Source organism: Chrysemys picta, chromosome 3 (genome assembly GCF_011386835.1).
Source record: "Chrysemys picta bellii isolate R12L10 chromosome 3, ASM1138683v2, whole genome shotgun sequence".
In the NCBI taxonomy this organism is placed as follows: Eukaryota; Metazoa; Chordata; order Testudines; family Emydidae; genus Chrysemys; species Chrysemys picta.
This window is the reverse complement of record NC_088793.1, coordinates 148,696,252-148,723,216: the sequence shown is the minus strand read 5'-3', so window position 1 is coordinate 148,723,216 and position 26,965 is coordinate 148,696,252. Positions and strand designations below refer to the sequence as shown.

The 26,965-nt window shown below is 46.4% G+C and overlaps 2 long non-coding RNA genes across 3 annotated transcripts in view; both read left to right on the top strand.

Annotated features, from left to right (window-relative positions):
- LOC135982463 (uncharacterized) overlaps window positions 1–26,965 on the top strand; it is a 127,153-nt gene that overhangs the window by 61,844 nt on the left and 38,344 nt on the right. The window lies entirely within an intron of this gene.
- On the top strand, window positions 6,396–12,796 carry LOC135982059 (uncharacterized). The gene is made up of 3 exons (XR_010599266.1): window positions 6,396–6,475; window positions 10,188–10,280; window positions 11,139–12,796. It is a non-coding gene; the product is annotated as an uncharacterized LOC135982059 (long non-coding RNA).

Below are 26,965 nucleotides of genomic sequence, written 5' to 3'. Positions count from 1 at the left end.
CATCACACCTCCCCCCTTAGTTTACTGCAAAAGGGTTAGTCACTGACTAGCTTGAAGGCAGTTTGTGTTATAGTTCTTTTGGCATCCAGCTATTAAGGCCACGGGGCGGTGTGCCTAAGTTTCCCCATTCACACACAGTAAACCAGGTTTTTTATGGTTTCTCTGCTGTGATAAGCTTTAAACCTGTTTACAGGTATTAATTGAAAAGTAGCATTATTTTAAGGTTTAACATCTGTGTCAAAATTCTTATCCCCAAAACTTAACATTAATACCAAAATTTTTCTCTCAGATGTGCATTTACAAGTATCTTTATGATACCACACCCTCTGTTCAGATAGTGTAGTTTGAGGTTGGTTTGTTTATTAGCCATGGTGTCCTTTGACTCTCTCCCATGTAATCAGTCACTGGCTTTTCCTTCCCTCCAGTATTCCCCTCTGTGTGGGCTCTTAATTTCATCATATTTCTGGAATTTTGGTGCCTCAGGGTCTGGCAAGGTAGGTGTTCAGGGGGATCCTGCACATTGGCTGGCTCTTTGGGGAGTGGTCTCCCAACCCCAGAACTGTACATATGCAGAAAATCCAGCTCCCCTTTTGGGGTTACCCTGTGCTTCTCCCTCCCAGCACTAAGTCCATCCCTGCCCCCTAGAGGGCTGTAATCCATGCTCGCTGGGCTAGCTGTGTTTACCTTTGATCAGATTCACCTTTTCCCAGCAGCTTTCCCATAATGATACCAGTCAGCTCTGTGTTCTTGGGGAACTAGGGCACAGTATCCAGCCTGTCTGACTCATGAAAGCCAACCCCCGACACCAGCCTCTGCTTGAACCAAAACCGATCAGAGAAAAGACTTGCAGAGAGCAATGAAGGGCGGATTGGAGACACACCTAGACCCCTCCTGACAAGGGTGACAAGATTAAGGCACCGAAAAAATCATTGCCAAGGAACAGGTCGAATAGGAGGTGTTCCATTACCCCCACAGTCAAAACACTTTCCAAACCACATGGATTTTAGCAAGTGGTACGAGGAATCTGCTTTTGCCCACCCCCACAATATCTGCCATTTGGCCAGGTAGCATACTGACCTTTGGGACCACATCTGCTTAACCAGAGAGATCTGGGCCCCTGTATCCTTCTGCCCCAAGTACTCCCTGCCATTAATTTCAACAACCTTAACATGCTCCATTTCTGGTTCTGCAGAGGCTAATCTCACAAAACCAACATGGTAAGTTTCAATTGCTTGGGGAGATTCTGTGTTGAGGACAGCAGAACTAACATGAGCTATTGGTTGCCTGTTTCCTCCTAGCACAGGACATTTATTCCTCAGGTGATCAGTAGAATTACACTGATAGCACCTTTTGGGCTCTTCTGTTTTTACACGAGATTTGGGATGAGGGTTAGAGGAATGCTTTTTGGGTAAGTGAAGGTTTAGGCTCCCAATCCCCTTCTCTCTTCCCTTCCCACCAGTTTTAAACCCCTCTTTCTGTGGCCTGCCCTCAATAGACACCTGATTCTGTTCAAAGGCATCAGCTAAAAAAGCCATCTCATCCACAGACTTTACGTCTTTGTCCCATAGACAGTGCTTGACATCAGCCTTACATATGATTAGGAAAGGCTCTTGAGCAACAAGATCCAACGTTCCCTCAAAATTTGCCACCTCTTTACCCCTCACCCATTTTCCCAACAAATCTTTCATTTTGTTTACATATTCCCCATTACTCATCCCAATATCCCTCTGAAGATTCCTAAATTTCACTCTATATGTTTCAGAGGTAATCTGAAAACTTTGCAAAATAGTCTAAAGCATTTTCAATAGGCATTCCATTGAATACATTTCGAGCTTGACCAGTTAATTTCGCAATCAGGGTAGGAACTCTCTTACCAGGGATTTCATGTATTACACACAGCCTTTTGAAGGTAGTCAGAGATTCAGCAATATCATCGTCCTCACTGTATGCAGGACATAAATGTTTCCACCTGTGGATTTTGAGTGATGGGAGTCGCTGGGGTTGGGGGGTTCTGGTTCTGCTTCTCTAGCAGTTCCAGTTGCTATTTTCATTCTTTTTCCTCTCTCTCTCTCTCTTTTTCCTCTATGGCCCTTCTGTGTGCAGCCTCCTCCCTGGCTGCCTTTCTGGCTGCCTCTTTTTCCTTTATCTCCAGTTCTTTCAGTTGCAATAATCTCTGGTGCTCCCTCTCCTTTTCTGCAACTTGCAGCCTAAAAAGCTCCAACTTCGCAATCGCTTCATTGCTTTCACTCATTTTCCTGTTCTTACTTCCCTTTCCAGAAATAAGCAAACAGAAAATAACAAAACTGTGACCTCCTCCCGACTGTTCTTAGCCTCTGCTCTTAAGACTTACTTCAAATCACAAATACCAGTGCTTAAAGTGTGAACTTCACTTGGGGTAACAAGCTGCACATACACCCTGCTCACTGTGCCATAACACCAGAGGGGAATCTGGACTGGTGTTCCACACGGTCACTTCAATCCTTGACTCTGGGAGCCAGCCTTACCCTGATCTGATGTGAGAACCCTAACTCCTGGACTGTTCACACACAGCATCTGGCATGTAAACTGCTCCTTGGATTGCGCAACCGAATTACACTAGCCAATATCTCCGGTCCCAGACACAACCCTAGGAACCTCCATCTTGCAGTGTCCAGTTATGCTCGCTGAACGCTGCAAGCTTACATGAGTTCATCAATTTAACAAAAATTGTTATGTACCAGGCTTGTTATCCCCAGGGGAGTCTGTGACACGCTTCAAACCAAACACACTGCTTCAGGTAAAATAAACAAACAGATTTATTAACTACAAAGACAAATTTTAAGTGATTATAAGTCAAAACACAAGAAGTCAGATTTTGTCAAATGAAATAAAAGCAAAACGCATTCTAAGCTGATCTTAACACTTTCAATGCCCTTACAAACTTAGATGATTCTCACCACAGGCTGACTGGTTGCTCTTCAGTCAGGCTCTCCCCTTTGATCAGTGCTTCAGTTGCTTGGTGTGGTGATGTCTGTAGATGTAGGTGGAAGAGAGAGGAAGAGCATGGCAAACGTCTCTCCCTTTAATCATGTCCTTTCTTCCCTCTTGGCTTTGCCGCTCCCCTTCAGAGTGAGGTGAGCATTATCTCACTGCAATCCCAAACTGACCAAAGGAAGGGGGGTGACTCACTCAAGAGTCCAACAGATCCTTTTGTTGCTGCCTAGGCCAGAGTCTTTTGTTCCTGTGAGGTTGGGCTGGGTTTGTCCCATACATACCTTGATGAGGTGTGAACTGCCCCTCTGCTCTTAGAGAGTTTTCGTCTGTTTTTTTTTAAGCTATGAGGATACATTTTCAGCCTCATAACTATATACATGAAATTATAACCTATAACATTACTGCAACAACAATTACTATAACATCACTATAACAACAATGTTCAGTGCAACATGAGCCTTCTGAAGACACCCAACATGACAAGCTTTGCATTGGATACCACACAATCATTTTACTGTATAAGGATGAACATGGGGGTGTAGGATGTTCCCACGAGGTACCGAACGTCACATAGGTGTTGATTTGTTTGTAGATTGGGATGTCTCTTTGTCTTGGGGGACCTTCTGTTGATTTGAGTCTGTTTCAGCCAGTTCTTTAATGACTGTTAATTCCATCCCGATAGCTAGGCGATACCCTCCTTCCCCGCCTGCCTCCTGCACTGTTTCAGGAGCAGTGTTAACCCATTTGCACCCACTAGGTAGCAATGCAACGAACAGAGGGCAACTGAGGCATGCCTGGGATTCATACAAATATCACAGAAAACTCCCACTCCGTTACAGGAGGCTCATACACCCCATCTGTCCCCATAACGCTGGTACTTGTAAACTGAGGGTGATGCCACTGGATGAAGCTTAGCACAGAGTGGGAAAGCACTGTGCAAACTTCCCCCTTGCACCACATCTACCCATGCATCTCAACCCTACCCTGTAGCCTCCCCTGCTATTCCAGTCCTGATGTACCTCATTCCTGATCTACACCACCACCTTCTATCACACTGCATTCCCTGCTGTACCACGCCTGGCTCTCTCCTTAGCAGAGACTACCATCAGGGTGATTTTATGTTAACCATTAATAGGGGCTAGGATGAGAATCCACCAAACTCATTTCATTTGTAACTGTAGTCAGGATATCAACCCATACCTGTGGAGATGAAACATTGATATATTAGCCCCTGATGCCCTGGTGGCATCTCATTTCATATTTGCTTAGAATTGTTTACTAATCTCTGGGTGTCAAGTATCAGAGGGGTAGCCGTGTTAGTCTGAATCTGTAAAAAGCAACAGAGGGTCCTGGGTGAACTCTGAGGCTGCTGGGCAGAATGAAACGGGTATAGGATTGTTTTCAGCTATAACCCATTACCTTGATGAAAGGGCAAAGGGAATAGATAACACTCCTACATGAGCAGAGGCAAAGGACCAAACAGTAAATAGCCTGTGTGAGAGAGAATTCCAGGGGGCAGGGACTGCAATATGGGAAAAACACTGGGGAAGAAACTGAAAGGAGTAAGAAAAAACAAACACTGTTGCAGGGCAGAAAAATCCAGGGTGGTAAGAGATTGCAGAAGAGGCACAGAAGAGGCACTCCTATGAAATCGCCAGAGCTGAAGGGAAACGAAAAGGCCAGGATCCTCTTGGATGCTGGAGATATTTGGTGTTTTTTGTGGGATTATATTTGGCTTCCTGGCGGTCTTCGTGGGCCTTCAACTCACCTTTTGCAGGAAAGTGGCTATTTATAATCCTGTACAGATTCTAGTCTGGTTCATCAGTCTCTAGGCCAGTTCTCTCTCCTTCCTCAGCCTGCAAGAAATAGAGGGTTTAGGGTCTGGGGGAATTAACCTTGGAGAGATCAGAAGAGCCATCAGAGCTTCAGGACATCAGCTGACTGCCCATGGAAGTCAGGATACAATTCCCTCACCTGCTCCTGCCTCCACTCCCCTGCCCCCCTCCCTATACACCATCAATCAATTAAGCAGGGTTTATTGAGAAGATTTTAGCCCTACTCTTAAGCATCCAGTATTGGCCCCTGCTGCTCCATCCTTCATTGGACCTTCAGCTGCAAATCAAAGGGCACATCTTGGGGAGGACTGTAATATCAGTACAAATCCAGAGTAACTCACTGGACCTCAGTGGATTTACATCAGATTTACACCAGTGTAAGTGAGAGCAGAATTGGCCCCTGTTTTTTCCATTGGTGATCTGGGGTGGAAGTGAGATTATCTTCTTAATATATGTTTTAGATAGATTTAATGAATTTTAGACCTCATAATAAAACACTAAAAAACCCTCAAACTTGCTCCTCTCTGCAGAGGTGAAGGTGAAACCAATTCACTGAGTAGGGACAGGCAAACTAATGTAAAGAAAACAAACTATTCTGAGAGTTGGAACAGTCCATGTGCAACCTCACTATCACCTGTTCTTAGCGTGAGGAAGTTTTGCCTGGGCCTGCTGTGGATCAGTTCCCTAAACTCTCCAGCCTCTGGCAGCACAAGCACTTTCCAGGTCTTGCTCTCTCTGTACAGGTTAATGAAAGACACACATCAACCCCTGGCCTCCCTTCCCAGAGTTCCTTGCCTTGCCCAGCCCCTTATCTACTGACCATTTACACCATTACCAGGCCTGCTGTTTGCAAAGAATGCAGCACAGTTTGTTAGTTACGCTTAGAACATAGCTCTATTAAATACACAGAACGGAGATATATTTATAGTGAGAACAAAAGTAAGTATATTATCAAAGAAAAGAGATTCAAGTGATAGGAAGTAAGGATATTGGAAACAAACAGTTACATATTAAACAAAATCATAACACACGGTCTAGAGATTAAACTTAACTAACCAGTTATTCTCTTGTCTAAAGAAGCTTATCTTACCCAAAGTTCTCTCCAGTGTTTTCAACCAAGCCTGTCTGAAACCTCTCTTCTAAGAAGCAAACTCACTGTCCATTTACTTCCTAGGTGAAGGATACCAGGGTGTCTTCTCTGTCTCCCAAATATACCTGAAGATAGGAGTTGTCCTCATACTCCCACAGTTTACTTCTTCCTGATGCTTTTCTTTCTTTGAAGTTAGCATTCAGTTCAGACTGGTGAGAGGCAGGCCATTGTGAACTATACATGCTGTGACAGACCCAGACCAGTGGGGTATAGGAGTCTGGTAGAGAGCAAAAATACTGGTCACTGGATGAGTAGTTTTCTGTTCCCTGAGTGACCAGAGCAGGGGCTCTACTAGAGTAATCAGGAACCTGCTAGAACCAGTTAAGGCAGGCAGGCTAATTAGGATGCCTGGAGCCAATTAAGAAGAAGCTGCTAGAATCAATTAAGGCAGGCTAATCAGGGCACCTGGGTTTTAAAAGGAGCTCACTTCAGTTTGTGGTGCAAGGAGCTGAGAGGGTGTGCTGCTGGAGGACTGAGGAGCACAAGCGGTCTCAGACACCAGGAGGAAGGTCCTGTGGTGAGAATAAGGAAGGTGTTTGGAGGAGGCCATGGGGCAGTAGCCCAGGGAGTTGTAGTTGTCATGCAGCTGTTATAGGAAGCACTATAGACAGCTGCAGTCCACAGGGCCCTGGGCTGGAACCTGGAGTAGAGGGTGGGCCTGGGTTCCCCCCAAATCTCCCAATTGACCTGGACTGTGGGTTCTTCCAGAGGGGAAGGTCTCTGGGCTGTTCCCCAACCCACATGGTGAATCTCTGAGGCAAGAAAATCTGCCAGTAAGCGCAGGACCCACCAAGATAGAGGAGGAACTTTGTCACAATGCTTAATTTACATGTAAACAGCCAGATATAAACATTTCTTGTCTGCCACAAAATCTGTTTCTTCTCCTTTGCTGGTGACCAGTCACTAGACATAGACCTTAAGAACATGATTTTCAGTGTAGATGCATAACTCCGTACACAACATCTGTATGTGCATTTCACAATGATATTGATGACCAGTGTGATACTCACTTTTATTTGAGCCCTCATATGATACCCTTTGGTGAACTAGAATGTGCATACCAGACCCAGGAGATCCCGGTGATAACCCCTATGTATCCCCTCTGTGCCTCTTGCCAGTTGGCACTAAGAGGTTCCTGCATCACACCACTTAACTTACTTTTTAATTAAATAGTCTCGGTCTGCCTCTGAGTGATCTGATTCCAGCTGGCATTGGAAGAAATTAAGTATTTTGAGAGAGGCCATTCATGTGGAATTACATTCTTCCCTGGTCCAACTCCACTGAAGTCCATAGAACAGTTACACCAGGACTGGTGTTTTCAGCCTGGCTGGGAGGAGGTAGCATGACAAATCTCCCAAGAGAGCCTTTCCTCAGGGGATTTCTAATCCAAAGAGGCAGGGGATATGTTTGAATAAACAGCATCCAAATTTGTAGCTGCCTTTCCATCACAAATCTTTTCAGGATGACCCATCGCTAGTGCTAACTTGCACTTCTATGGACACAGGATGGGTTAAGGCAGAATCCACAGATTCTTGGGATATGAACCCCATAGTCCAAGGGGTTCCAGATTAAGCTGTGAGTCAGAGGCAAAGCAGTAGGCAAGTCATCTGACAGGTGACAGCAAATCATCTGTAAGGGTGAGTTAGGCTGCTTTTGTTGCCAAGATGCTTAAGGACTTGAGAAGATAGAAAATGTGTGTCCATTTTGGCGTGCAAGGTGGAAAAATCTGCCTGGGTGGAGAGCTTGGGCTCTAGGGAAGAAGGTGAAAGAGACTTCTGGAAACAGAGGAAGGAGGGCTGATAGACTGCAAGGAAAAGTCTGGGGAAGAGGAGGCAGGAACAAGAGTCTATCCATCGGGCCTGGGGAAAATAGAAGTGAGCAGAGTTTTGGCATTATAAAATATTAGTGGATCAGTGCTCTATTTAGCCTAATCCACCCCCATAGGGGCCCATAAAAGTAGTTTGTTGTGATGTAGCTTCTGTCTCTCACCTACCACAAGAGCTCCCTGCATCCATCACCTTCAAAAATCAGCCAAGCCACTGAGTTTGGATTCAGATCCCTGTCCAGCCTACCTCAAAGTTCAAGGGGTTCAGATGCAAGGGCCTGGTTTAGTTTGAGCAGAGATAAAGTGCGCAGCCATTTTAGCACTGTGACCCCACTTTGCCCCAGAGACAGATGACTGGTGAGGGAGAGAATTCTCAGAGGCCTGATCCCTGAGGCTTGTGCTGAATTTCTATCCATAGAAAACCTCATCCCAGAGCTTTGGGGGTAAGACACCTAGTCCCATTGTTGACTGGATAGGAGTTTCCCTTAAAGGTCATTCATTTGAGTTGTTTGATAGCTGAAGTTTTACTTGGCCTCTCTTTGAGATCCTCACCTCCTCCTCCTGGTGCTGAAATGGGAGGAAGTGGTTTTGTCATTTAAAAGAAAGAAACAGATGGAATTTGTGGCAGCGCTAAAAAGCTCCAGCTTGTTGCCACGGTAACTGAGGGGGATTTTTTTAAATTATTATTTTAAATTCTTCATTGTCTTCATTAAAGGTAACAATGATAATAGCAGAGAATAAACAAAGCAGAGCCCTGCTGTGCAAATCAGTCCCTCAATAAATAAAATTAAATGAGAACTCTGTGTGATGAATGCTGATAGTCACTGAAAGGATGGAAGGACTATGGGTTAGCTGAGGAGGCTGAATTAAACATACTGGTGGCTTTCTGGGCAAGGTAGAGTTACACCATGGCTCTGCCCCATAAATCATGGCACCAGGCTACACAGGTTAGGACTCATGTGCTGCTTAATGTAAGGAGCCCAGGGTAAAAACAATCAACTCATTTTTCAGGGCATCACCTGATCACCTTTAAGGTTCAGGAAGGAATTCCCCCATCCACATACACCCATATGTAGCAAGGAATTCCCCCATCCACATACAACATATATAGCATTAGACAAGTACATTATGGAGATTTGCACCTTCCTGTAAATCATCAGGTTGGTCACTACTGGATGTAGACTATCAGACTTCTTGAACTAGTGGGTCTGAGGAATTATGACAACTTCTGGGTTCCAGTGTGAGGGGATATGGTCCAGGGTCTGTAAAACGATGAGTGATGGCTGTCATTTTATAGCAACTTCCATCCAAAGATTTCTATGGCTTAATAAACTGATCACAAACTATGCAGACTGGTATCACTTCACCCACCACTGAAATGAAGTTACCTCCAATGTGGAACACAGCACCTGCTGTCCAGCGCACAGCACCACTGCACAACAGTTAAGGACAGGAAGTGAACAAGAATCATCAGCCAACTGAAACTACATGGTAAATTTAAGGTAGCAGAATGCAATTCCTTAAACTGGAATTTGGGCAGAACGTGGAACTAACATTAACATCAACAATAATCATGACTGGGCTTTGGTTCTGTAGTACCTCCCATCTGGAAGATACCACCTCAAGATGCTTTCACTTCACTTGTTATGTCAACTGGAGTCGGGCAGGCACAATCAATAGATAGCTGAGTTACGGGGGGAAGAATGAGCATAGCACAACCCAGCATTGGGAATACGCAGCAACATTTCTTTCCTGGTGATGTGAGTATGTGAACATGGTCAGGTCTAACTTGACCCACAGTGTAGGTTTTGTGAAAACAAGCTTATACAGAATGCAAGGCTATTTATTTATTATTATTTCCCACAGATTAAATTGATATGATCTGGTGTTATTAACATAAGGAAATATTTTTTTAAAAAATGGCAGTGGGGTAGGGTTGTTCTTCTCCAAGATCTGTGCATGGACTTTCTATTTCCTGCATGGATATAGGATCTTCAGTCTCCGTGGCACCATATCCCAGAGCCTGTGAATGTCCTACAATCTGAGAGGGGCAGACCAGGGATGGGGTCTGGAGGATGTGCCTCAGACCCACCCCCTAGACGCCAGAAATAAATATGCCCAAATCTAACACTGCTCCCTCTCCCTCCCTTATCAGTGAAGTTTGATCCCCAAAATGATTCAAAATTGCCCTTAGAAGGGATTGGACAGCAATCTGCATTCTCCATCCACTAACTCCATCCTTCATTGGAGTCTTAGTTCACTGGGCAGTTATAGGCAGATCTTTTTCAGGTGGAACATTTGGGGGCAGTAATCCATGATTCCCTGTCTCTGGTGCATGATTCCCTGCTCCCTCAGGAGTGGGGGAGCAATAGGCCAAAGAGATATTGTATCTTTCCCTCTGCAGATGCCTCCAGCTCTTGTACATGGCTGAAATATGTACTAGGAATCTCTAATGCAGAAACCTTCCTTTAAGGACATGAGCCATTTCTAAAATCATGTAAGCAAAAATGAAATTCACTGATATGTCATAAATGTTCATCTTATTACTGACTTTACTGCCACAGTGACCCAGTTCTTCCGGGCCTGGAAAAGGGAAGGACAGCTTGAGGGTCACATCGAGTCACTGTCTGGCGATTCCTTTATTACCAGTTGTAGTCCCCTTCCCCATGTTCCAGCAAATGACAAGGAAGTTCCCCGTTTGGTTTGTGTATTGCTCTTGGATCCTATATATTGGGAAGTGAATAATGCTATCCTCTCTGCCATGGAGTAACTTCTAGGGTATAGCTGACTCCAGCTCTTCTGGGCACTGCAGCACACATGCTGTCTTTGAGCCTTCCTTTTCTCCCTCCCCCTCTTTATGTGCACAAAAGCAGAAATTCCCCTGTTATTTCTGTCTACTTTAGCTAGTTTTCCAGTGCCATTAACTGGTCACTGGTTCAGAACTGGGGTTCAGTTTGAGTTTGGTAAACTCACCAAGGATCACTAGGGTCAGTAGCCTATATTGTCTGATAAGACATTAAGTCATACTGTCACATTAACCAAAATGTCCCCCAGGAAAATACGCACCATGTTGCTGACCAAGACTTTGGAAGAACTAAAGTCTACACAGATCCTGATGCATCCACTCCAGGTTTTATACAGATTGGGCTAGATCACTGTGAATGTCCTCGGTCAGTGTTAGTCAGATTCCCACCCAGGTAGGATGGATGCGTTCTATAAAGATGCTAATTCTTAACTTTGGTTCTGATTCTTAATGTGCCATGCGCCTGTCTTGGAGGTATTGGTTCATGCCTTTAATCTGCATTGTGTAACAGTCCCTTCTCACTGAAATGCTTTTGTATGTGTGTGTTTATAGTACAGTCCTTACTGAAGAGATCCAGTATGTGGAGAAGGGAGGAGGCAGCTATGTGAGTAACATGTGGTGTCCAGGCACCAGCACATCTCTGGAGCAGTGATAAAATTCTCAGGGGGTACATGCAAAGGAGGTGAGTGCATAGGTTTTGCAGTCAATGTTTTCTCATTGGTGCAGCCCCAGGTTTCCAGGACGGCCCCATCTCATGTCAGCAATTTTCCTGTGGGCCGGAAAGACTGACTGTGGATGGGACTTCTCTTCCAGGTTCTTCCATCATGGTACTGACTGATAGGGAACAGAAGATCAGGGATTTGGGAGAGGGGAATAAATTCTTAGATCTCCTTTCCTCCCTATCAAAATAAATGAAGGAGCAGTTTTCTAGAGGGTGGAGCATCTGACCTCTCTAATTTTATCTGTGAGGGTGCAGATCTGTCTTTTCAAAGCTGTTTTCAAAGTGACTCTGATAACAGAACTGCCTACAGACAAGGCTGCAATGATTATTCAAGGCATTAATCATGGAAAAATTATGCCAGTTACTGATTAACTAATTACTGCAATCAAATATTCACTCCGCTCTTTGGAACGGTGCGCATGGCATGGGGAAAAAGCAACAAAAAAACCTCACAACAACCAAAAAGTTGAATTAATATTTTGAGGGCCAGGGGGTCCACTGGTTGGAGCCTGAGGCACATGAGGGAGAGCACTAAACTCCATGCTATGTCCCCTGGCATATATCATCCCAGGGCATCTCTGCTGCTCCAGCTTTCCAGATGAATGAAATAACGTGAAGGAACGGTGAGTGCTTCATTAAATGGGAAGCAGTTGAAAGTGACCCCTGCTAATGGCAGCAAATTACAGATTCAGTAATGCCACTTAGCTCCGTGTTTTTGGGGACACATCTGCCAGCATCCTTCTGCCACGCCGGCACTTTGAAAACACTGGTAGTGGCTGTGCCCCCAGAACAGTGGAGCAGAAAACTCCAGAGGAAGGCATTTCAGTTGCACGGAGGAGCTTTCCAGGAAATCTCCCTCTTACAGATTCTGTACTGCAGGGTTGAGCAGCAGAGGGTAATAGGAAGGTTGGATGGTGGGAATGAGGAGAGGGGAAGGGATTGCTCTCCCTGGTTTGAGGGTGATTCTCCAAGGACTATTCAAACATTGCTAAGATCCCAACTTGTTACCAATACAGCCTGTAGTGAGGTGGTGACCCGCTCCAGCCCTGATAGGGTTGGAACCAGCCCTGGGAGAGGGCTGGCAGGCTGTGAAAGAAAGACCTGGGCTGATCGGGGAAGCAGCCGCAGCTGGGCCACGCCCCAATCAGGGCCCAGCTGGCCCTATAAAGGCTGGGAGCCAGGAGCGAGGACTGAGTCTCTTCTCTGCCTTCAGAGAGAGAAGGGCCTGGCTGCTGGGAAGCTCAGGGTGGCCTAGAGTGAGGCAGGGCTGGGGAAAGGCCAGAGGGGTTGGGGAGCTCCAGGCTGGCAACTCCCCAGGCTGCAGGGCCTTGTCCAAGGCCCCAGAGAAGCACTGGGTTCCAGAGAGGGGCAGCAGGTCCAGACCCAACCTTGCCTATGATGAGTGGCTTATACTGCAGTCTGCCCCAGGGAGTGGGGCTAGATGGTGACTGGCAGTAGCCTTACACTGAGGCGAGGTGGGGTTAGTGGGTGGGGGTTCTCCGGGGACGGGAGAACCTAAGACTGAAGGGTTACTGCTAGGGGGCAGTGCCCCAGGTACAAGGGTACCGGGGTCTAGGGAGGGACATGGGGGCCAGAGGACAGGCAGATAACCGGCCTGCAGAGGGCGCTCTGGAGCTGGAACGAACTAATTCCAGGAAGTCACCAGCAGGAGGCGCCACAGGGGTGGGTTCGCTCCTCTACACAGCGGTAAAAAATTAAGGACAATAGGTAAAAGCACAGAACAGCAGCAAATTACATTATTTAGCCCAGGAATGAATATCCAAGGGAAATTCATGACTATGAAATGTATTAGGTTGTGAAATAAAACCCCAAGGTTGGCACCCTTCCATAGGACATTTTAAAAGAGCTAGGACAAAGCAGTGGACTGTACACTGTAGGGCATAATCCTCCTTGGCAGGGGGCGGGATCAGATCCAGGAGTCTCAGACTGGTGCAACACTTCTAGGTAATCGGTGGAGTTGCTTCTATTTCAAAAGGGAATCTTGAATTAGTCTCCAACCAGTGGAGCTTCCTGCTAGCTGGAGCTCAACCCCAGAATCTCTTAGGGCTTTCAAAGGACCTTAGGGGGGTTTGACCATTTGAAGACCAATCTGCACTCTGCATAGCTCCTATATGCCTTTCTTTGTTAGGTGATTCATCTTGTCTTCCTAGCTATTCATATAACCAGTTATTACAGATGCCAGGGGAAGGTGAGAGATCAGAACAGGGAAGGTATCTATGTGAGGATCTCAGTGTGGCTTCACTCTGAAAATGGGCCCTTCACACTCAGCAGATCCACCCCCTGTGTGTGTATCAGAGTTAGATCTGGCTACTCTGATGATTAAAAAATTAAATTAAAATAAGTTTTTTTTTTTTTAATTTATTAGTTGTGTCACTTCTGGTATCCTTACAGGACCAGTATAACTCTGGGGAGTAAGTTGGATTCTATTTCTTCTTGTGCGGTCTTAACAATTTTTTTTGCCAAATTCCAATTACTTATACCTGTGAAAACTCACTGAGGGCAATGGGGCGGCACAAGGGCCCCCAAGGGCAGAATTTGAAGACACTGGGGTTGCACAGGTGTCACTGATGGCAGAATTTGACACACAGAGCTTTTGTTACTGGTGATGATGCACAAGAAGAACATAAGAACGGCCACACTGGGTCAAACCAATGGTCATCTCGCCCAGTATCCTGTCTTCTGACAGTGGCCAATGCCAGATGCTTCAAAGGGAATGAACAGCACAGGGAGAAGGAAAAACCCTCCTTGATACTCCTCTCCCAAGATGAGTTTGCAGATGGTGAAAAGAACCTTGAATTTGAAGTTGAGAGATTCAAAGGGGGACATTTATCGACATCACCCACATTGAAAATGAGTACATTGTCAACATGCAGCTGCTAACACTGATGAGGTAAAGCAACACCCAGAAATTTAACAAAAGGATTTCATTTTTATTTTTTTGAATTTTGACATATACTATTGAAATTCCTTTCCAAGTAATTTTATTTTAAAATGGACTTACATTTTTCTGCTAGCCGGAAGTTTAAGCAAGAACTTACATACTAATTGCTATTAATTCAAAGTGTAATGACTGCAGAGGTTGAGCTTCATACCCGGTTCAGACATAAATTCATGCTTGATAATAATCATATTTCATAATGTTAGCTTCTTAATGTTTTTATTTTTAAGTATCATCAAAAATTCTCTTCTAGCTCACTAACGCCCACACACTCATCCACTCACGCATCCCCTCACACACACTAATTTGCTCTCAAATATTATTTTAAACATTTAAGTTTTTCCTCTGTAAATTTCACTCATAAATTATGTGAATTTTTTCCATTTGTTTTTGAGTAGAACAAGAATTCATCTGACATTCACAGATTAAAGTATAATTCTTCCAAGCCAACAAATAGCAAAGCAACCCCTCACCCCCAAGCTCAATGGAGCCGTAGTAGACTATCTGAATCAGGCACAATTTCATGGGCGGGGGGTATCATAGGCTGGGGGAGGCTGTGCCTCACCAAAAACAGCCTGGTGTGGCCCCAGCCACACTCCACCACCAGACCCTCCCTGCCCTGTAGTTCCTAACTTCCTCCTCTTCTGTGGCCCAGGCTGGCTGGGGCTGGGGCCAGGGCCGGGTTTGCTCTGCCTGGCCGGCGCTTGGGGCGCTGGGACCACACCGCTGTGGCCACACCGCCTGGCCACCTGGCGTTCCAGGGCTGGGGGCACTCAGGCAGCCCAGACTGGGGGCCAGGAGCTGCAGTCGGGGGTGCTCTGGGATCCGGCAGTGGCGGGGAGGCAAAAGGGGAGAGGGAGAGGTGGGGTCTTGGGCACAAGGGAGGGCCCGGGGGCTAGCCTCCCCCAATGGCTGGTTTGCCGATAGCCCATTCACAACTTTCATCCAGCCACACCATGGGAAAGAGGTCCCAAACTGCCCAGTGCTTTGCCCCATTTCCTAGTGTGCTTCAGCCAATGGAAGTTACCCTTCTAAAATAGCCAACTTCCTCTTCTCCGCGTGGATTTCATTTCCTAAATCTGCAAGATCCAGTTCTCAGATAGGCCCTTTCCCCCTTTCAAAATGGTCACTGGTAGGGCTTTGGTAGCCTACTTACCATTGGTAAGTTTCCCTGAGTGGCTTAGTCTTCTCCCTTTCTTCCATAGAACTTGCACAGGGATTTGGGGTGTTGGACCAGAATTACAAAGCAACCCCCCACCCCCAAGCTCAATGGAGCCGTAGTAGACTATCTGAATCAGGCACAATTTCATGGGTGGGGGGTATCATGTAGTGAAAAACTACAGGGGGAAATGTACATTGCCTGCAATTAGGCAAACTAAGCCTCTTGCTTAGATTATATAGACTAATAACAGTCTTCAAATATGTTTATAAAGAGGACAGTGATTAATTGTTCTCCATGTCTACTGAAGGTAGAACAGGAAGTAATCTAGTTAATCTGCAGCAAGGAAGATTTTAGGCTAGATAATAGGAAAAACTGTGGTAGAGTCCCCCTTCACATCTGATTTTCTCACTGAATAACAAATGGTTTCTCAGAGTGAGAAAGGCTCTCGAATGGAAATACAGCACAGCAGCCCCTCTAGCTAACCCCTGGAGAACCCCCATTCCCTCTGATCCCAACTGTAGTTACGGGCCCCAATGTAAAGTATTGTATAACAGCTGCTTCCCAGTCAGCTGAGCTTCCATTCACTCAAAGATGTTTGATGCCTGTCTGACGCTAGGAGGACAAGCGGCTGTACTTGTAGCAACCCTCTCCCTTCCCCTGGACTGCTTGCAAGTGGCACCAAAATACCAACAGGAAAACCTTATCTAGATCATGCTAGAGAGAGGAGGGTCACATTTATATTGCAGGTGGCCTATTGCCTAATCAAGATCAGATCCCCACTCTACTGGTGTTGTACACACAGGTAGTAGAAAAAAAATAAACTCCACCCAAATAAGTATACCAGTAAATATAAGTACAAAACCTATGGGCCAAATTCAGGTTCGGTTTAAGCAGGGGCCACTGCACTGAAGTCCACAGAGTTACACCTGCTTACACCAGTGCTGAATTTAGTTCATTTTCTCCAGTGAGCCAAACCTTGTCTCCAAGACCCTGCTCCTGCTGTCATTCAAGTCAACGACAAAATGCTCAATGGGGATAAAAGCAGAACCCATGACGGTAACTAAATCTGGGGAGGGGTAAATGTTTTTGACATGCTTCAGCAGGGTCACAGCCATGGCTACCTGAAAAGGGGGCTCCCTCCCATCCAGCAGTAATTACATACTTTCTTGGGTGAAATGATCCTTGGGTATAATATAGACAGTCAGCATCCCAGCTGTGTCCATTTCTCCCTTCTGAACGCTGCTATAGAAACATACAAGATTATAAGAGAAGATGAAGTCACGCAACTGAACATTAAATATTCATTCCCTTACATGCTTCATTTGGTTTGTTTTAAAATCCTTCCCTTGATTTTCTTGTTTCATTCCCATAGAGCAGCTGTGACGCTGGCTGCAGTTGTGGATCATTATTATTATTATTTATATTGTGGAAATAGGCTCCAGTCAGGAGTGGGACGGCTTGTGCTGGGTATTGTACAAACACAGGAAAACATGAGCACTTCCCTAGAGAACTCACAATCTATAAAGAAAAACATCAGAGTAGTGGTGGAAAGGGATCCACCATACAATCAAAGGCACCTGGGTGATTGCAGCCACATGGCAGCATAGTTCCATGCCTTTAAAAAAAAAATTAGGTCATCTGTTTCACTTGGCCATAGTTTTGAAGGGGGTCTTTTGTTTTCTGGGGAGAACTCAGGGTTGGAATTGGGAAAGGGAGGGGTGCTTGGAGGAAGAGAGGGGCCTGGGTAAAGGAAGGAGGAAACCTAAAGGGGTAGGAGGCATACAGGGGAAAGAGCAGAAGGGAGGGGAAGTGAAGGAGAATTGGTGATGAGAGGGGTGAGGTTGGGAAGTGAAGGGCAATTGTAGGGGAGTGGGCAGAATCAGGGCCGGCTCCAGGCACCAGCCCAGCAAGCAGGTGCTTGGGGCAGCCAAGGGGAAGGGGCGGCATGTCAGGCTGTTCAGCGGCAATTTGGAGATGGGTCCCTCTCGGAAGGAAGCACATGCCACTGAATTACTGCAGAAGCAGAAAGCGATGCGGTGGAGCTGCCGCCGGAGTGCTGCCAACCTGCCGCCGGAGTGCCGCCGATTGCAACTGCGATCGCAACTTTTTTTCCCCCCGCCTCTTGGGGCGTCAAAAACCCTGGAGCCGGTCCTGGGCAGAATGCAGGGAACATCAACCAATGGCAATACACGGAGCAAGGAACAATAGAGCTGAGAGTCCGTTCACTCAGCTCTGAAATTCGATGCCAGCAGAAGCAGCTACCCATCTGGAAGGGAAAGGAAAGATTGCCCTGGCAGGTCCCTCAAGCTCTGGGGATGAGGGACAGTGGGATGCTGGAAGGACTTGACTTAACCCCTCCAATCTCAGTTGTTGTTGTTCAAAGCTGCAATCCTTGTTCACACCAGAAGAGGGCACTCCTTCAAGTGTTTGTTATGTGACACTCTTCATGCACACAACCACATGGCTAGAGAAGGTAACAGAGAGATAGAAGAGAGGTGTGCATGGGATAAGGGCTGGCTCTTATCTCCATTTTGCCTGCTGACACACCAGGGTTAAGATGTGTGTGTGCATGTGCAAGGTGCCACAATAACTACAGGGAGATGCAACAGAAGGAAGCATGAAAGCAGCTAAAGTGCTGAGAGATTAACTCAAGCAGAAGGGATCATCTGAAGAGAGAAGATGAAAGGAAAGTGAGAGAATATTGGAAGAGAGGCAAACAGAACAGTCACATTCGGCGGTAACTAACCCTATTGGAAGAAGGTCAGTGGAGCCAAGAGAAGATGAAAGGGACTGGTGGGTGGCAGTGGGGAGAGTGATAAACAAACAGACATTTACCATGGGACTAACGAGGGGAAATGATGGATGAAAAATAACCCCCAAGAGAGGGATGAAACAAGTTCTTTAACTAATCAGCTTGTCCAGCTGAGCTGAAGGGTTAATCCAGTTATGACACAGTGAAAAGACTAAACACATGGCAGGGGTCAGCTCAGCTGTGTGACCTCCATCTAGTCCCGCTCTGGGAGATAGTGAGGAAGGAACGGGTAGGGATTGGACAAAGCTTCAAATGGCTCAGACAGGCACTCAGAAGTTTGGATGCTACCTCAACTCTGGATTTGCTGAAAAATCTCATCCACACAAGTTTACTTGAGGCATTTCCAGAACCTCCTAGAAACATAGAGATGTGTAATGACATCTAAACCACCCTGAGCCTCCAAGCTTGGGATGGGGTTGGGAGGAGTGGCTTCAGTCTGAGTTTGGGAGGAATCATACTTTATCTGCACTGGTCATGTGTCTTTAGAAAAGAAAGAGAGGGAGGAGAGGTGCTGAGGGAACTTGCAGACTGGATTGACACCCACTAGTTTGAGAGGAAGCCTGGCTTATGGTCTGTATTATGTAAGGGGACTGTTGCCCCCTTACTAACATTCAGTGGGGGTGTTTTGGTTGGCTAGCTCCCAGCACTAAAAGGGGAAGGGTCGATGGCAAATCAGGAGCCTGAGACTGACAGTCCCCAGGAACCATGGGGAGAGGCCAATGCTCCAGATGAGCCTGATTGACAGGGCGGGCAGGCTAATCAGGGAGTCAGGAGGCCAGAGGGGGTCCCGTCCTCCGTGTGAACTGGAATGGCCTGAGTCAGACTGAGTGGGGCCGAGCTAAGGAGAGAGCAGGGGCCCAAGCGGAGCTGGAGAGCAGAACTGTGCCAGATCCAGAGTCAGAGACGCAGCCCAGGGAGAGCAGATCCTGTGCTAGGAGCAGAGCTGCAGCCGCAGAGCCAGAGACGCAGCCCAGGGAGAGCAGATCCTGTGCTGGGAGCAGAGGTGCAGCCACAGAGCCAGAGACGCAGCCCGGGGAGAGCAGATCCTGTGCTGGGAGCAGAGGTGCAGCCACAGAGCCAGAGACGCAGCCCGGGGAGAGCAGATCCTGTGCTGGGAGCAGAGCTGCAGCCACAGAGCCAGGTGTGGTGAGCAAGTGGGGCCAGCCAAGGGGGAACCTGGGCAAAGGGCCCAGCACAGAAAGACACCCCCAGACAAGGGCCCTTGCAGGCCAGACCGGGAGGGGGACCTTAACCCTACGGGGGGCTGACGCTGGGAAGAAGGGTTCCACCACTCAAAGCCCGGAGGTGTGTGGCCACCACCATTGCAAGTGTCCAACCTGCAGCGTCTCTGCAGCACGGCCTGGGCCTGAGAAGGAGGCTTGGGACCTACAAGAAGCAGACTGTGACCTTCCCTGACATTCCAGAGACACTGGTTGTGATGTTCCCTGCCACAGAGCGGGGTGATGTGTTTTCCTTTAACCTTTCCCATTTTTCCTTGTTCTTTTCTTTAGATTAATTGTTAATTAAACAACTCGTATTTGCTTTAAATTGTATGGAATAATCAGTGGGTCAGGGAGGTGCCCAGTGCAGAGAGAGTACCCCGGAGTGGGGACACCCTAGCCCCTGTCCTAGGTGACCACAGCAGGGTTGGGGGTCGAGCCCCCCAGGAATCCTGGGCCCAGCCTTGTTGGGGTTACGAGGACTCAGCCAGACAGGAGAGTGGAAGGGGAGCCCTCAAGGGCAGGGAGGCCTCTGGGTAAAGGAAGTGGGAGCGGGGACTCAGATCCTTTCGCTAGCCCACCTCACCGGGGTAGTGCAGAAGTCAGGAAATTTCCCCACAATAGCGGGACCATTCCCCCGCTTACAATTAGAAGAGACCAGCTGGACAGCCACTGTGCCTGTGGACCAGGATAGAAGTAGGGTTTATAACATTGGGGATGTTGCATTTCTGGAGAGTGGATATGCTTTCTCTGATATGGCAATAACAGCCCTTCACTCTCTCCCCTGCATAACCTGGTGCAAGTCCTGAAGAAGAAGGTCAGTGATCCCTGGATATACTTAGGGTTGGCTTGCTGACATGATTTGTGCATGTATAAGACAAAAGTGACATTTTATAAAATCTGTTTCAATCGCTGTTAAATGCAGGTTAAATACAGTATCTGTGTAAACTAGCTGGGATTGGGGGGACTTAGTGCAAATGCTGAACCTTGGCAATAGCAGGACATAGTCACAGAGGTGCAGCTTGTTAGTCAAACCATTCAGGTGGCCGTTTCTAGAAACACAACACTGTGCTACACAGCATGTGGTTCTGGGATCATTAGGCCCTGCTCAGATCACCTTGGACTTCCAGCCCCACCACACTTCTGACCAGCATATGCATACGATACCATTACTGCACACCTTGCAATGTGTTATTATACCTGAGGCATGTAACGTATAACAATGTAACCACTACCCTCCTGTGTATTATTGTACCAGAGGCATGTGATACGGGTTATGGGACCACAACCGCGTACCCTGCTGTGTATTATGATCAGTGTTGACAGCACCTCCCCCAGTAGGTGGTGTGTATCTTTATATTAGTGGTTGTTGTCTCGTATGTTATGATGCTGGTGTATCTGATGGGGGTGCTAGATTGGGAAAAAATCCCTGTAACATCACATCCTGGCCTGAGGGGGTGCTCTGGTGGTGAGCCTGTCTCCCTCCTCCCCCCATGACAGACAGTTTACAAACGCTGTAACGGGAACTTCATAACCTTCTGGTGAAAGACACTAACATACTGGATAAAACTACGGACCAGATTATACGCAGAGTTTAAAATGTGGAAGCAGAAATTGGGGCTTTCTTAAAGGTATCAGCTGTTAATGCCCATCTCTAGGGTGACACCTTTATTCCAGATACTGCACTTCAAGAAATGATTGCTAGTAAAGTGGCTAAAACACTGGAAGGCACCCAGATGAAAGCTATTCTCAAGCATCCCATGGGTCAGGTGAGAGAGACTGTTTACTGGGTGGGCCTCAGGCCAGTTTGCAGGTATTGTGCAGGCAAAAGCCATTGAAGATGGAATTGCCCAAACAGAAGGAAGTCACACTAGGGACACTAGAAGTGCTGATGCAGTAGGGCCACCATCAGCAACTATTAGAATGGCCCATGTGAAGAGCTGCTCAGATACCTGTAACTATGTGTCTGGAGATACTGGTGGCTGAAAACACACAACACTGTAAGATGCAGGATCTGAAATAAGTCTGATCCATGGAGAATACCCTGTGCTGAAAGGGAAAAAAAATGGTACTAAAGGAGATTATTAATCATCAGCCACTGCAGATAACAGAAGAAATCCACTGAAGTTGGGGTCTCTACATACTAAATGGAGTTCTGATGTCATGACCAATATTTCTAATGCTGTTGTAGTGCGAGTGGATTTCATCAGAGGGTATCACAAGAACTCACTGGGTATTAATAGAATGAACTTGTCCCTGGACAGTATTCAGATGCACTTGCTGGATATGGAAGGAGGAAGTGTGGATCTTGGGGTGGGGGGGGGAGCGGAACCTGTGGAGTCATATAGGTTCCTCTACCATGCCTACAAGGTGACTATGATTAATTGTTCCGTGAGGAAGTTCAGAATAACAGTTGTGGTGAAGCCAGGTCATCATGCAATAATACCCCCTAAGGATTAAAGGACTGCTGCAGTGACCCTGTAGGAGTATTTGAAGCTACCAATATCCAGTCAGGATTGCTGTTTAGCGGAACTCTGTTTTGAGCTGACCAAAGGATGAATTCTGGGTAAGAGCAATTACATCTACACATAATATTTCTCAAATATTACTCTCACAAATAAAACCTTGGTTAAAAAACAGTTAAGTCTGCAAGTGCATGCCAGAGGAATCCCTTTTTTTAAAAAAAAATTACTCTTTCTTCACCATAATACTACAACTCCAAAACAAACCAAGACATTTAAAAATCTGGAAATGAACAGCTAAGTGATGCAGCCAGTTCTCTTCTGCCGTTTCATCCTTCATCACTTACTCTTACCCTGCTCAATTTGCGCTGTCCACCCAAACATAACATTGCCCCCTTGTTTTGTTCTGCAATGGAAGTGTGCTATTAGATGGTGTAATGGGGTGGACTAGACCCAGAGGCCCCCTGCTGGAGGCCTCAAGGTCCTGCCACACCCATCCCAGGAAAAGAGTAGTAGAGGAGTCCTCCAAGCGTCACAGAGAGGCTGCATGGGATGCAGCCAATCAGGGGGAGGCTGCAAGGGGCTAGCCAATCAGAGGGTTGCAGGCTATTATAAAAGGAGCTGCAGTGTGGCCTAGATTCAGTTGCTGTTTGGAGTCTGAGAAGTGAAGGTGGTGCTCTTAGTGGGCTGAAGGACTGCAGAACCATGGACAGCTCAGTACTGGCAGGGACCAGGAGAAGAGAAAACACTCCTGGCTGGCTGCTGGGCCTGAACACAGAAGAGCCCCGAGCTAAGGATCAAGCATTGGGGAAGACTGGGGAACTGAAAGGAGTTTAGTTAAAGGGATATGGTGGCACATGGCTGCTATTTTTAGGGTCGCTGGGACCTGGAGTAGTGGGCAGGCCCAGATCCTCCCCATAAACCACTGGGAAAGTGGCCTACAATTGGACAGTGATAAACCCCCAGAAGGGGAAATGAACTGTTAAGAGGCCGAGCTGGGGCCAGAACAGACCATCGTGGGTGAAGAGTCACCAGGGAGGAAGCCCTGGAGGCACGACTCCCTACTAGCACCAGGAGCACTTAAAGACTTTGTTAGACTAGTGGCCCAGAAGGAGTCTGTTTGACTTGTGTTCCATACTGACTGTGTGTGACTTGGCCAGAGGGCTGTGTCACTAGAAACCACCAGAGAAACTGCCAGAAGGGGTCACCACAGACTGAAAGAGGTGCAGACACACATGTGAACAACGAGGCACTCGCTAGAGGTGGGTACAACCCCATTACAGGTGGACACAGTGATTTCATACAATGTTTATTAAATGAGAAGTAAAGGTTCCAAAAGGACTGTAGTCCCATGGTACATTGTCATGACAGAGTTCCATAGACTTTTCTCAGAGTGTGTGTTGGTGGAGAAGAATATCGTTATGAAACGAAGTGATTGATCTGCTTGCTGTTATGGAATGTGTGGATTATGGTGAGGAAGGGGTATATTGTTTGTGAGTATCCCTGTTGTTTTAATAAGGGTTAGATCATAGAATCATAGACTTTAAGGTCAGAAGGGACCATTATGATCATCTAGTCTGACCTCCTGCACAACGCAGGCCACAGAATCTCATCCACCCACTCCTGTTTAAATCAGGTTGCTGTATAAGGTCTGCAAGAGAGGGACCCTGTACTGAGCAATCTTATGAGGCCCACCTAATCAGAGCTCCCTCCTGCAGACATGATGGAGGGAGTTCAGTTATGCCTCAGTGGGCGTTAGGTAAAGTTGTAGATGGAGGAGACTGAGCAAGGATAGAATGGAGGTTTTTAGTCCATAGAAAATTTAGAGACGTTGTAGTTTTTAATATGGATAAGACTCCCCTGACATTCTGTACCCCGCTCCAGGCTTTAGAGTACCTGGCTCCAGCCCTTCATGAGTAATGCTGCACTACCTCATTCATACCTTCATTGGCTTCTCATCTCTACCATCATGTTGTCTACCCCCAGCTCTTTTCCATACCTCCCAGTATCCTAAATTCCCTTTCAATCTCCCACTACTACACTCCTCTCCTACCCCATTCCATGCACCCTTCTATTTCCTCCAGTATATCTCCCCCCACCACCTTCTCAGTCTCCCTCAGTGCCACACCTTCATCCCCTGGACTCTCATGCCTCCCCCAGTCCCATGTATGTACAAACCTTTTATGCTGTTTCAGTCCTCTGTTCCCTGCTCCATGCTCCACTCTGTGCCCTTTGTCCCCAGTCCATGTGTTTTCCTCCAGGTCTCTTCCATCCTCTTTACACTCCACTCCTCAATCACCACTTGTTTGCTGCCCTCCTCCATGTGCTCCCTTTTCTTCCCTTTTCTAGAGTCCCTCATTCTGAGACCAGGAAATATGGCTCCATTCCAGCTTTTCATGTGCCCCTAGTCTCCTCCAGTCGAGTCCCTCTTAGTATCCTCCATGCCCTCTTCTGGACTTGTGTCTCTGTATTTCCCCCTGGTCTTATGCTACCCATCCAAGCCCCCTAGCCCTGGCTCAGCCCAGCAGCTGTAGAATCAAAGACTGCAGTCAGTAGCAGGCCACTTAATATTTATAAACCTTTATTTACATTGTACAAGCAAAACCAGTTCTGTATGTCCTTTGCAATTCCCGCACTAACCTGATCTTTCTCCCAGAAAAAAGGACTAAAATGCTCTTTTCAGCAAGGCCAACACAGAAAGACAACATAGTTGGAAGCTGTTGGCCAAGCCATTTTGGAGATGTGATGAGCTTAAAAGGGGCTAGAAAAAGGTTTAAAACTGAACCAGAAGGGGGTGTTTAAAACTCCATCATTTCAAAGTTCCTTTTTATAGTTTTTTTCAGTATTCCCAGAAAAAAATCTTTCTTGGGATTAGATGTAGCATGTGGAATTTATGGGCGATTGGGTTTGTTTTAGGGGAACTAAAAGGGAGGTGGGATTGAAAATTGGGTTCATGGTAAAATAGGAAGCTAACTTCAACCTTTGCTGTAGTGCTGCTCCATAATATCAACCAGGTTATATAAACACAACAAGGAGTCTGGTGGCAGCTTATGCCCAAATAAATCTGTTAGTTGTTAAGGTGCCACCAGACTCCTTGTTGTTTTTGTAGATACAGACTTACACGGCTACCCCCTGATACTTGACACCATCCAGGTTATATATGTAACATCCTGTAATATGCTTTCATTCTTCTTTACATAAAGTTCACTAATTGCATTGTTGTACTGCCCAGTGTATCTTCGATGATAGACTTTTTATAAGGTAAGGTGCTTTCTCTCTCTGCTGTGCAGTTTTGTAATGTAGTCTGCAGCCATGTACTGCACATTTTCTTCTCAAACATTATGGTTGGACTCCTTATTTCCAATGTGGAGATGAAGCAGTTAATTATGAAGCAGCCCTAGCGAAGAGTGACAGTAAAATGGCATGCAGGTAAATCAAAGGATACTACTACTAGGCCAGATTCTCAGCCCTTCTTCTCTATCTTCTTTGTACCTATCTGGCTGTGCAAAGGGGATGGAAACTGGCGAGATGTCCCCTGCTGAGAACTCCCCTAGTATTCAGTTGGCACATAGCTAGCTCCTACATCATCGCCCATCCCATCTCTGGCATACTGGGCATGTGGGATGCATGCAGGGAGGTGTGAATGAACCACACTGTGCTTTGGCTCTCCCCAGATGGCAGAGCGTCTCATGGGGGCCATTGCCAGCTAGCATAGATCAGAGTAGTACCCAGGTTACTCTGACTTCTGCTAGAATCATGCCTTGGGCCAGCGTAGAACTGGCTTGAGAATCAGACAGCCCGTAACCAGTTTTCTGATGGATCTTCCTCTCTGCTCCATAGAGCAGAGCTCTGCCACAGCTGAGAATGTGGGTCATTTTATCTAGTGTTCTTCCTCTTCCTCAGTGTTTGAGAGAGGTCTGTAAGCATAGTCATCCTCCCTTTACAGATGGCCAAAATGAAGCACAGAGACTAAGTCCAAACCCTCAAAGGTATTTAGGCTCTTCACTTCCACTGATTTCAATGGAAGTTAGTAATTTGCCTGAGACCACTCATTCAGCAAGTTAAGACTAGAACCTCACAACCCAGACAGCCAGTCCAGTGTTCCAGCCATTGCAGCATAGATCACTGTTTAGTTAGCTCAAAATCCCATCAGAACTTGTGTAGACAGCAGCAATATCGAAATAAGAGCTAAAAGAACCATCCACATCTTTGTGTTAGGACTTCAGGATATGTATAGTAGGGAAGAGTGAATTACTGGGTGAAATTCTGTGGGCTGTGTTGGGCAGGAGGTCAGACTGGGCAGGAGGTCAGACTATGATCTTAGTGGTCTTTTCTAGCTTTAAAGTGTATGAACCTATGAATCTTTGGCAGAAAGTTCAGCTGCCACACAGTAAGTACCAGAAAGAACTTGGCCCCAACTTTTCACAGATGGTAGACGAAGTTCTCCTGCTTCAGAACAACAAATAGTGCACCAGAGACTTAGAACGACATGACATGAAATACTGATAAGAGCGGAACATCGGGAGAAATGTTTAAAAAGCGCAATCTTAGCTGCTTTTTCTTTACAAGAGAGCTAAATGGAGGGTCAATTTCAGGAAATGGCTCCCGGTGGCATTCCCACCCCACAGAGAGGGGAATCTACAAAGTTGGCTATATCTAGGTGGAGTGGGGTAAAAACAGTCTAAGAGCTTAAATGGAATATTCCTGAGCCTCATGCAAAATGAAACATATGGCATCCAGCCCAAGTAAATTCCCCAATATCCCTCCATTATTTTGACACTTAAATCCTCTGTTCTTATGTGTCTGAGAATCTTTTTTTATTTAATGTTGGAAGGAGCCCTACAGCATATATACCCAAGGTACCTCGGTGACTTGCTAGAATTCTTTGCTTAGTGATACACCTTCCCAGGGGAGTGTGATCTCCAAAGAGCTTGTCATATTGTGCCTTATGTTGCACATGAAGTGGTGTTTATATGCAAAGCATATATAACCAGAGACTATACTAAAAGTTGGAGATAGAGGAGAACAATTCAGTCATCAAAT